This window comes from Manis pentadactyla, chromosome 7 (genome assembly GCF_030020395.1).
Source record: "Manis pentadactyla isolate mManPen7 chromosome 7, mManPen7.hap1, whole genome shotgun sequence".
Taxonomy (NCBI): domain Eukaryota; kingdom Metazoa; phylum Chordata; class Mammalia; order Pholidota; family Manidae; genus Manis; species Manis pentadactyla.
The window spans coordinates 135,400,416-135,411,322 of record NC_080025.1 but is presented as its reverse complement, the minus strand read 5'-3'; positions in this window follow the sequence as shown (position 1 = coordinate 135,411,322).

The window sequence follows — 10,907 nt, the reverse complement described above, 5'->3', positions numbered from 1 at the left end:
CGGCCTTCATGCCTCCTGTGCACTTTCGTGGAGGCGGCGGTCTCCTCAGGCTCCATGTCCCCTCCAGTCCCAGCCCAGCACCACGTCTGTGTCCTGTGTCCTCCATGGTTCCTCATCCGCCCCTCCTTCTGCGCTCTCCCTCCCCAAATCCAATGAGCCACCAACTCTTACGAATGCTCCCTTTTAAAGTCTCAATCTGCCCTCTCTCCCCGTTCCAGCGGTCATCACAGCCTTTAGGACTTGATCAGAGGTAAGGATGAAGCCTCCCAGAAGCCCCTTATTGGCTTTCTTGCTCCCCTACCAGTGCTTCCTGGAATCACATCCCAAATAAACTACTTACATTCAAAGCCCGGCACCTGAGTCTTTTCTGGGGAAACCCAAACTGAGACACTGACCCCTGTGACTGTCTAAATTAGGGTCCTTTGGAAGGGGCTGCTGTGGTCAAAGAGAAGCTCATGATAATGGACACTACAGTTGAGATACAACCCACCCAGGCCCCCTACCCCTAGGCCCAAGAGAGCACAGAGCTTTTAAGAGGGCCCCTCTTGGGCAGTGGGTGGCCATGGCTGCAGCATCTGTACCACCAGGACCAAGCAGAGTCTGGGCCCCTTATCCTGAGGGGAGCCCAGTGTTACCGGGCAAGGCTGAGCAGAAACTAAACCCTCTGCTATCAGATGCCCTTGGATTCCTACAAGGGCCATGTAAAGCTCCCCGGGGAACCCCCACATCAGTGTCACATACTGTTAAGGAGGCTTAACAGGTACTTGATCAGAATGGGGGTGAGCTTAAGAAGGAGAGGTCTGGGAATATTTCAGACTTCTGTGGCAAGCACCATTCTTCCCTTGGCCCCCGGGACAGCGTTTTTACTGCTTTCTATCACGCTGCGTGTCCCTACCTCGAAATGGTTCCATCCCCAGTAAACGTGCATTCCTGTGTCTCAGGGTACCCACTCCTTGAGTTAGGTGATAGGAAGTAATTCAGTCACAGGAAAAACCAACATTTCCTTTTCTTCTTTTCAACCAGCTTGATTTTAACTTCAGGCCACCATCCCACTGGGCTGGTAGAAAATTTCATCTCAGTTTTTGTTTTTTTAATTTTTGATTGAGATTAAATCATAAAATACACCATTTTAACCATTTTAAAGTCTACAAACCAGTGTCTTTCAGTATATTCACAATGTTGTGCAACCATCACCACTAATTCCAGAACATTCTCACCACACTATGAAGAAACCAGGTACTCATAAAGCAGCCACGCCCCATGGCCCCTCTCCCGGCCCCTGTCAACCACTGACCTACTTTCTGTCTGTATGGATTTGCCTATTTCGGACATTTCATATAAATAACAACATGTGGTCTTTCGTGACGGGCTTCTTTCGCTTAGCATGTTTTCGAGGGTCGTCCATTGGATTGCATGTGTCAGTCCTTCATTCTTTTCCATCTCAGTCTGTTTTGAGGGCTCTTCTTCTAAGATTGTATCAGGCTTATGAGTGAAGCCATGGCTGACACCTATGTCAACTCAGCATGTCCCCTGAAGACCAGCAGGCCCTGCTTCCTGCCTTTCGTGGGATATGGGGTCTTGCTAGAACAGGGGTCTGGGGCCAGAGTTCTGCCTCTCCTGGCCACCCATCCCGTGGCCACCTGAAGGAGGCTGTCATGGAGTGGTGGGGGCCCTGCTGCGCTTGAGGAGCCCCCAGACCTCTCTGCCCTACCCAGGCAGGGGCTTGCTCTGTCACCTCATCACTTCTCCAAGGACCCTCACCGTGTTCCCTCCCACTCCAGGATACCCTATCATCCCTTCAGTGGCCGTAGGCTTTTATTACAAGTCAGCTTCTTTTTTGGGCAGCTTTGCTCTCTCGTCCACCAAAGTCCTTAAGGCAAGGAGATGCAAAGCCTGGTGTATTGTTTACGATTAGGGAACATGTGGAGAGATGAACAAAAATTGTATTACAGTAGATATCCTGCCACCTGCCAGAGTTTGATGAGTAGACCTGAATCCCCACGTGACCTGAGCAGTTCTGGAATGCTGGTGTTTCCTGGATGAGGAAGGCCCAGAGCTGCAAACCCACATGCCCAGGGCCCAGCCAGACTGGGCACAGGCAAGAGTAAGTCCCACCAGCAGGGAGCGTGGAGGACCCTCAGCCAGGTCAGAAGTCAGTTATTGCCAAGTGGGAATGCTGCCCTACTGGGAACCAGTGCTTCCCAGTTTTCCAAAGGAGTTGGAAATCTGAGTTGTTATGAGAAACTTCATAAATTTTAATGCTGACACATAATTCTTATTTGCAGAGAAAACACCGTAAGGCAAGCCCCAGCAGCAACAATGCACATACATATGCAGGAAGGAGCCCACCTCTGGGCTTGGAACAGATCATTTATAATAACAAATATAAATAAGTAATCCACTTTACTGTGCAAAATTTAATAAAGAGAAAAATTTGTGGGACCAAGACAAGGAGAAGAGAAGAGTATATTGGCAGTATACTGGCAGCAGAGTATATTTTATGACATGGTGGTGTTGTGGCATAGTCTCCTTTACGAGTCTCTCCTGCACTGTCAACAATCAAATGCTCATTGCCAAGTCGGTGTGAGTCCGCCGGGTCTTCAAGCTCCTTCTGCCCTGGGTTCAGGAAGACATTGTCCTTCTCGTGAGATGGGGGAGCATCCTTCCATTGAAATGCCTCTCTGCTGGGGCAAAGCCTCCCCTCTGTCGGGTGTTTCTCTCTGGATGGTGGCTCATCTTGCTGGAATGCCCAGCAGGTAAGGAGCACTCCTCTGTCCTGCCCTTTTTGGCCACAGGTTCCCAGTGATACGATTTATCCTCTGCTCGTTCCTATCAGCAACTCCTCAGCCAGGTGATAACTCAGAACTTTTTTCATCCTCAGCCTAAGCCTAATATGTAGCCTGTATTTGCAACCCCAAGTAGTACACACAAACAGATTGTTCAAAGCACAAATAGTAGGGATAGTCAAAAGACTTTGGCCAAGAGATTTTCCAATCCCAGAGCCAATTGTGAGACCCAGCACCCATGATAATGCGGCCCAGGAGATGATCGTGGACTCAGTCACACCCTGGACATGGGCATGTCAAAAGGTGATTGTGGTGAAGAAACCCTCAAAGCAGCAACTAATTTTGCACAGCCAGCAGTTTCCTGAAGCTGCTCCAAAGATTGTCCTCAGGAAGGAAAGACAGTGCACAGGTGGTGAAGAATGTGAGAGCAAAGATGGGAGGGTGGGAGGGGGTGGGTGGATGGTGGTAGCTTGTAAATCCCCACGATGGCTTTTCCGCACCCAGGGTCACCCACTCATGGGGTAGCAGGGCCTGGAGCTCTCTCTGGGGGTCAGCCAACACCAGCTCGCGTCAGCTGTACGCCCATAGCTCTGACAACACACATGCCTAGGGTATTGAGGGGCTTCGGGCTATTTGCTTCCCAGTGCAGTGGAGTAGTCACGAAGCCACGGCCTGCCCAGGTCACAGCCCAGGCTCTGTCCCTCACTTTGTCATGGCTGATTTATTTAACTTCCCCCACGCCTTCACTGTCCTCATCTGTAAAGCAGCGCCTGTGTCAGAGCGCTGTCATGAGGGCCTGAGTTCACATATGTAGAACACTTACAAGAGACACCTGCATGTCAGCTAGTGTCATTGTTCTCCAAGTTCCAACCTGCTGTCTGGCTGTTTCCTGCCTCTCAGCCTTTGCTCACGGTAACTACAGCTTGTTGTAGGTAATTCAGCTTTTCCAATTTAACTTGGCCAGACACTCAGCCACAGGCAGAAAGAGCCTCTCTTAATAAAGCTGTATTTTCTTCTTTCCATGTACCTGCCTTTTAAATTGTGGGAAAATACATGTAACATAAAATTTACCATCTTAGCCACTTTAAACTGTGTGGTTCCATGGCACTCGCTGAATGTCAGCGGCATGCACGGCTGTGCCACCATCACCACCATCCATCTCCAGAACGCTTTTCATCTTGCAAAATAAATTGGGTACCCATTAAACAGCAACTCCCTGTTCCCGTCTGCCGCAGCCTGAGAACCACTGCTCTACTTTCTTTCCCTGCGTATTTGACTAGTCTAGTGCCTCATGTAAGAGGAATAACACAGTGCTCGTCTTTCTGTGACTGGCTTGTTTGATTCAGGATAACGTGCCCAGGTTTCGCCCACACTGCAGCAGGATTTCCTGTAGGTGTGTTTCCTTCATGTAGGGTCTTGCTGAGAGCGGCGAGAATAAGCTTTTATCTATTTGGGTCCCTAATTCTCCAGCCCTGGCGCACACCTAGTCGGGGTGGCAACAGTGTGATGAGTCGTGACACTGCTACATGACAAGAATGGGCAACTAGCAAGCTGGCCAAGAAGAGAAGGGGCTTCAGCTTGCCTTGACTCTGCCAGGTCTGTGTCCAGGGTCATTTGCAATCCCCCAATCTTTATGCCAGTTGTTCTATCAGGACTCTTCCCAGGGTGAATTACTGTACACCCTGCCCAGATTGGCTTAGGCAAAAAAGAAATCCACGGGCTCATGTGACTGAAAGTTCAGGGTGGAGAGGGAGGGCTCCAGGTACAACCTGAACCAGAATCTCAAACTGTGTCATCAAGATAAGCATCTCTCTCCATATTTTGGCTTTTCCCTTCTCCGTAGTGACTTTATTCTCAGACTCCCACCATGGAGAGTGCTCCAGGACCACACATCCCCAGGTGCAAGGCTAGCAGAAAAAGGGAGCTTCTCTCTTCTTAGTAGTTTAAATAAAGTCCTGACCATGACTGGCATTGCCCCAGCCCGGGTCACATGTCACCCTGAACCAATCACTGTGGTGAGGTCTGGGCCGTATGTCCAAGTCTGGAGCTGGGATCAGGGACATCCCCACCCAAATCACGGGACTGAGAGTGGGGAAGTGATGACCCCCCAAAGGAAATGCAGGCTACTTTTCCAGGGAAAAAGATGAAAGTCTGCTGGGCAAAAAAAACACATTTGCCATATACGCAGTGGAACATTATACAGCTGTTGAAAAAGAACAGAGTAAATCACAGGATTTGGAACAATCTCCAAGATAAATTAAGTTAGAAGAAAGCAAAGTGAAGAAGAGTGTGTATAGTGTGTGCGTATTTGTGTCTACCAAAATGTGTGTGCGTGTGTGTGTGTGTGTGCGCACTTAAATAAGCATGAGAATTTTTGTGAAAACACAAGGAACAGTTAAGGGGTGTTTATCTCTGTCTGGTGGAACTGGGGATAGAGGGTGGAAGAAAGACTTGTTTTTTGTATTCTATCCTTCTGAATGTCTAACTGAGTACATGTGCATTTTCATTGAACATCAACCTACCAAGCCTCACCTTTAAGTGGCATTCAGAGAATCTATGTTAGAATTCTTACTTCAGAGCAACTGGGGAAGATCCCTGGATCATGGAATGTGTGACCTAGTTGAGATTTTGATTGAGAGACCATGGCTGGGTTAGCAAAGCCCCGGGATGCTGGCCGGGAGCTGGGCAAAGGAGAGCAGCCTGTATGTTTCTTTGGTTAGGAGCAGAGGCTGGGGAGACCTTTGGAGGGAAAGGGGAGCTTAGAGTTCAGCTCTGAGAACTCAAGGCTGGGGACTTACCTCGTTTTTCAGAAACATAGAGAGGCTAGCATCTGAGCAAGCCTGGATTTGGGGTCCAAAGGGTCTCTGGAGGGACATCAGGGAGCTAGCTGCAAGCTCACTAGGCCTTTCTTTGTCACCCTGGCCCCAAAAATACTCCAGAAGTGCTTGATTTTGGTTTGGCCATTAACACCACTAACCATTATTTATAACAGGTGATTGTCTTACCTGAGGGTTTCAGCCCCTGGCAAGTTCACTATGGATTCAGTGAGACCAAGAAATGACAGTGGAATGTTCTTGGGGTAGAAGGGTTTATACCTGGCTTTATTCTCCTGGCAGTAGGTTGAGCACTAAGATCACATCTGCATCCAGCAGTCTGTAGGTCCGTAATCCACCTCTGTGTCTGCCTCCACCCAGTCTCTGCAGCCTTGCAGCCCTATAGCTCTTTATATAGAGTCAATAACAACGTATTGCACACACGTGTGTAGTGAGCAAGCCGATCAGGGCCAGGTGAGAATTCTGGCCATAGGATTCTTTCTTCACTTTCTCCACCCAAGGTCAACAAGGTAGACAGAGCAGCCCTTGGAGCTTCAGGACAAGGGCCCCACCCGCAGGTGGAACCTGAGCCTCTTGGTGGTCTCTCTCTCTCTCTTCAGCAGTTCCCCACCCACAGACCACCGGACTCCCGCTCCACAAAGGCGAGGGTCCTGGGTACCAGCTCCAAGAGTAAAAGCACAACTATGTTTAGCACTTCCTGATGTACCCAAAATCTGCAGTCAATAAAAGCTGGTCCTGGCCAAAAGATTGACTTTTGGATGAGAAAGATGTCTTCATAATAATCCTGTCCCAAACTACTGCCTCATGCATTAGGCCTCTCCCAGGAGGGGAACAGGAACCTGCAAATGACAGAAAACTCAACTCACACTGGCTAAGGAAGAAAACCAAATCATATTTTGTATTTTTTTCTAAAACAACAACAATAAACACAGATTTTATTGCAAAACTAATACAAAGTTTTATGCAGACTACTCTAAATTTTTTAAATAACTTTTCTTTAGAGTCTGGTATACTATATGTGTCTCTAACTGCTTTTTAATATAGGTAAAATAAATGTTTTTTTTTACAAAAATGGAGTTGCCTAATACATTCTGCAACTTGCTTTCTCTGTCATTTCATAAAGCTCAAGTGCATTTCTTTAAAATTATATAGTATTCCATAGTGTGGTGGTACCATTATTGTTACTTCATTATTCTCCTATTGATGGATTTAAGTTCTTTTGAGTTTTTTAGTAATACAAACAATGCTACAGGGAACATTCTAGCACATATACTTTTGTGCCCTTGTAGAAGTGTTTCTGATGAAGAAATTTCTAGAGGTGGAATTACTGGGCCAAAAGTTCTCTGAAACAGTTCAACTTGATTTTGAGGTGAAGAATACAGTATAAGTGAACATTCTTCTGACTGAGAGTTGCAAAATAATACACAAGATGAATTACGAGTGAGCTGTAAAGTGTGCCCAAAGGTATTGCGCTTTGGGCTGGGTCTGGTCAGAAATATTCCAGTCGGTTTCCTCACTAAGACAGGAAATCAAGAGAGCAGGATTCCCGAGTCGGGGTCTCCCTGCTCTCTCCGACCTGCATGTGAGCAGGGTTTCCATGGCAGCATCAGGATTAGTCATGAACCCACCAATCACCGGTGCTGACGGATCACACCTGAATATGAGCAGTCCTCAGACTAGTAGGTGCTCTTCTGAAGAGAGAACAGCGCCCCCAAAAGACGTTTGGATGTCAGCACCTGTCCTCACAGAACCCAGGCTGATCCTCTGCCTGTTTGGACAATAAGCTGGTGGTCAATTTCTCACTTATTCATAAACCCACCCACTAAATATTTGTTGTCTAAACCTCTTCTTAAGCATTAAGACATGGGTAAGTGAGTCTAAGTCTTAGTGTCCTCATTTTGTGAGTGACCACAGGCCCATGACGTGTAGATGCATAGTTTTTCAGACAATGGTGTAGAAGAGCGCTTACCTGTCTAGTGAGCGGGCCTAGCCAGCTAGCCAGCCTCCATCTCTCACTGCAGTTTTGCTGTTGCCCCCACATTACCAAACATTCAGAGATGATCCAGAAGTGATAGGAGCTGGCACAATTGTTTGAAAAAGGTAGGAAATGAAACATTAGTAGACAAGGAAAAGGTAACTAACTTGTAGTATGAGAATAAGCATCGTGATTTTTTTTAAGGAGCAACTCAAGAGCCAAATACACATTCGTATATTCCATAGTTTCTCAGCTTCTGCACTTGTGATATTTTGGTTGTGATGATTCTCTGTTGGGGGGCTGCCCTGTGCCTGGTAGGATGCTTACCTGGTCTCCAGCCACTAGATGCCACTGGTAAGCCCCCACACCTGGTGTGACAATCACTAATGTCTGCAGAATATTGCCGTATTTGAACATTTGGAGATTCAAGACAATCTTGGGAAGTATCGCTCTTGAAGGCTAAGCAGCCCTGCGGACTCTGCCCCACCAGGCGCTGGAACCACTTTGGACTTCGGGGAGTTATTATTAGGTGTTTTTCCTCATCCAGACCAGAAGCCTGAACTTGACAACCATGGGGCACAGCAAGTAGCCAACAAGGGAGGGGAGTGGACTCGGGGGGCCAGAAGCCCCCTCAAACAAGAAACCCATAACTTGGTTTCTGGAAACAGTGTGTGGTGGCAGGGAACCCTTCCAAAAAAAAACAGGAAACTCTGGGGCTGCTCTGCCCAGGGAAAAATTGAGGGACAGACCTCAGGTGAGGGGTGTTGGACAGATGCAGGCATCTTCATGTGCTCCCTGGGATTTATTGGGCACCTTCTCCTGGAACAATACACTATAGTGTGTGTATTTGAGGGTGTGTGGGTGGAGGGCGGGTAAGATAAAGCCATCAAATGGGGATGCTTGCCGTGGAAGTGGGAACTACAGAGAGGCAGGAGGCTGTTTTATGGGGTAGTCGGGGCCCACCACCTCTCTGATGGGTAACTTCCAACCTGAAGCCATGAGGCACCCAGCTTCTTCCTTTGCGCTGAATTTCCTTAATCTTACACGGCGCCTGGCACACAGCAGTCTCAGCAAATGCTTCTGGCCACGTGGCACATGCTAAGTGCAGCCCTAGTGGGGCTGTTGATTTACCAGATTTGCCCTCAGCACATCACCTCCTTACTCTAGGCTTCAGTTCCCCTCTACCTGCTGGAGCTGTTCCAGGGCTGAACTGAAAGGTCCATAGAACATACTCTGTGAATTAGAAAGTTTCCTCCAGTCATTACTTTTCAAGTGTACCTAGGCATTGATGAACATTTTAGGGGCTCAAAAGAGAGTAAATTTTTTTTCCTCACAAACATTCTATAATTCAGTGAAGGAGGTATTGGAAGTAGTAAAAATACCACTATTAGCAAAAATCCGGTAATTCTTGCTGTTTTCATTACTGCACTGCATACTATAAGTTACTAGTAGCAAAAATACTGCAAATAGTAGAGTACTGTCTCCTGTAGTAATAAAACCGTTTTCAACTTGAATGGGGTACAAATGCAGCCTTTTAAACATCTTTATTTACCTTGATTTTGCTTTGGAAACGGCGGCTGGGTTTCTCTGAAGCGCTCCCCCCGCCGCCCGCCCTGCAGCCGCATTCTTTCTGTTTACAACCCACAGGTGACACCGGTGGCCGCGCGGAGGCTGCACGCTGAAGTCCTGGACAGACAAGACACCTGAGAGAGACACTCGCAGGCCAGGGTGAACTCGCATCAAGCGTGAGGTCTATTCGGGCCGCGGAAAATGCTCTCCCAGCGCTCGTTTCTTCGACCTAAACAGACTCATCGCTCCCCAAACCCTCTGATTTTGGTGCCGTGAATTTGCATGACTGAAGCAATTCCACAGGCTTCCTTCCAAACACATCGCAGAGCGGTTGTTATTATTGCTGCTACGAAACTGTCCAAGCTGCGCGCACACAGAGTCACCCGGCGGTCCGGGAGACTGGCCCCCGCTGCGCACTGGCCCCCGCGCGCCGCCTCGGCCGTGGCCTTGAGCCCCGGGTCTGGGCCTGGGGCCCCCGCTCGGCCGGTGTGTGTGTTCTCCGGGGCCGGGCGGGGGCGCGGGGAAGGCCCTGGGGCAGCGGGAGGCCGGGCCCTCCAGCCCCGCGCCCGCCGGGCCCCGGCGGACGGGAGGCGAGCACCTGCTCGTGCAGCCGGCGGCTCTGCGTCCCCTCCAGGGGCCCATCCTCGCGGGGAGAGGGCCGCCTTCCCCTGGCCGCCTCAGGCCGGCAGGCGGCCGCCACTTCTAGGATGTTTTGCTTTACCTTGACGCGGGGTCGCCATCTAGTGACAACAAAGACACACTCGCACGTTCTAACGTGAAGCCGGCGGTCGCTACAGCTTTGGAACATGCTGCCTTGAGCAGGAAAGAAAAGGCGGGAGTGGACTCAGTTTCAGGCCCTGCTGGGAAGGAGTCCCTTTGGGAGTGGGAACGGTGTTCAGGGAGACAAGCGAGCCGGAGCAAGTCCCTCCAGGGACTCAGAGCCCAGACAGGCTTGCTTCCTGCCCTCCCTGAGTGCAGCTCTGGCCACAGATTCTGATCGGGGCCGAGCCCTGCGTTCCCGGACAGCCTCTGGGAGAGCCGCCTCGGCCCCGCCATTCCCACTGGCTCCAGACAGAAACCCGAGGAGCAAGTGCACTCCGCAGCAAACATTCAGGCAGGGAGTGGTCTCCAGTCCCCTTTTCTGAGACACCCCCTAATCTTTACTAGGGGTTTCCTTGCAGCCCCGAGGTTGGCTTCATGGAGGGAACGCGCCCACCCCCTTTAAGGAAATAGCATCTCTCTACAAGCACTATCCTTCCAAATACTGACGGTCTCCTTCCCTCCCTGAGGTTTTATGTTGGGTGTGGGGTGGGGAGGAGTTCTCAGTAAGTACCACTCAGTAGACCCTGCTGAATGGCTTGGTGGGACTGCTCGGGTCCCTGGACTTAGAATGTGGGGTATTCAGTGTCTCTTGTTCAAAGCTTTGGGCCTTTGATACCCTTGGGCAACAGGACAAATCCCCCACCTTGTGGCATAAGTACATTAATAGAATCAGATGCAAACTGAGCACTCAGACCCGCCATGTACATTTGTGCAAGTTGCTCACTGCACAAAGGCACCTGGCCTGGGGGTAGAGGAGAGGGAGGCATTGGGATTTGGAATTCAGCCCTTATCTGGTCACTAAGCCAAGCCACCTGGCTAGCTGTGTCTGCCTGGAGGAAGGGGTGCACTTTTCAAGTCCACCTGCTCTCTGTGAGCCTACCCACAAGGGCCCACTTTTCATAATTCTCAAAAAGGCACACA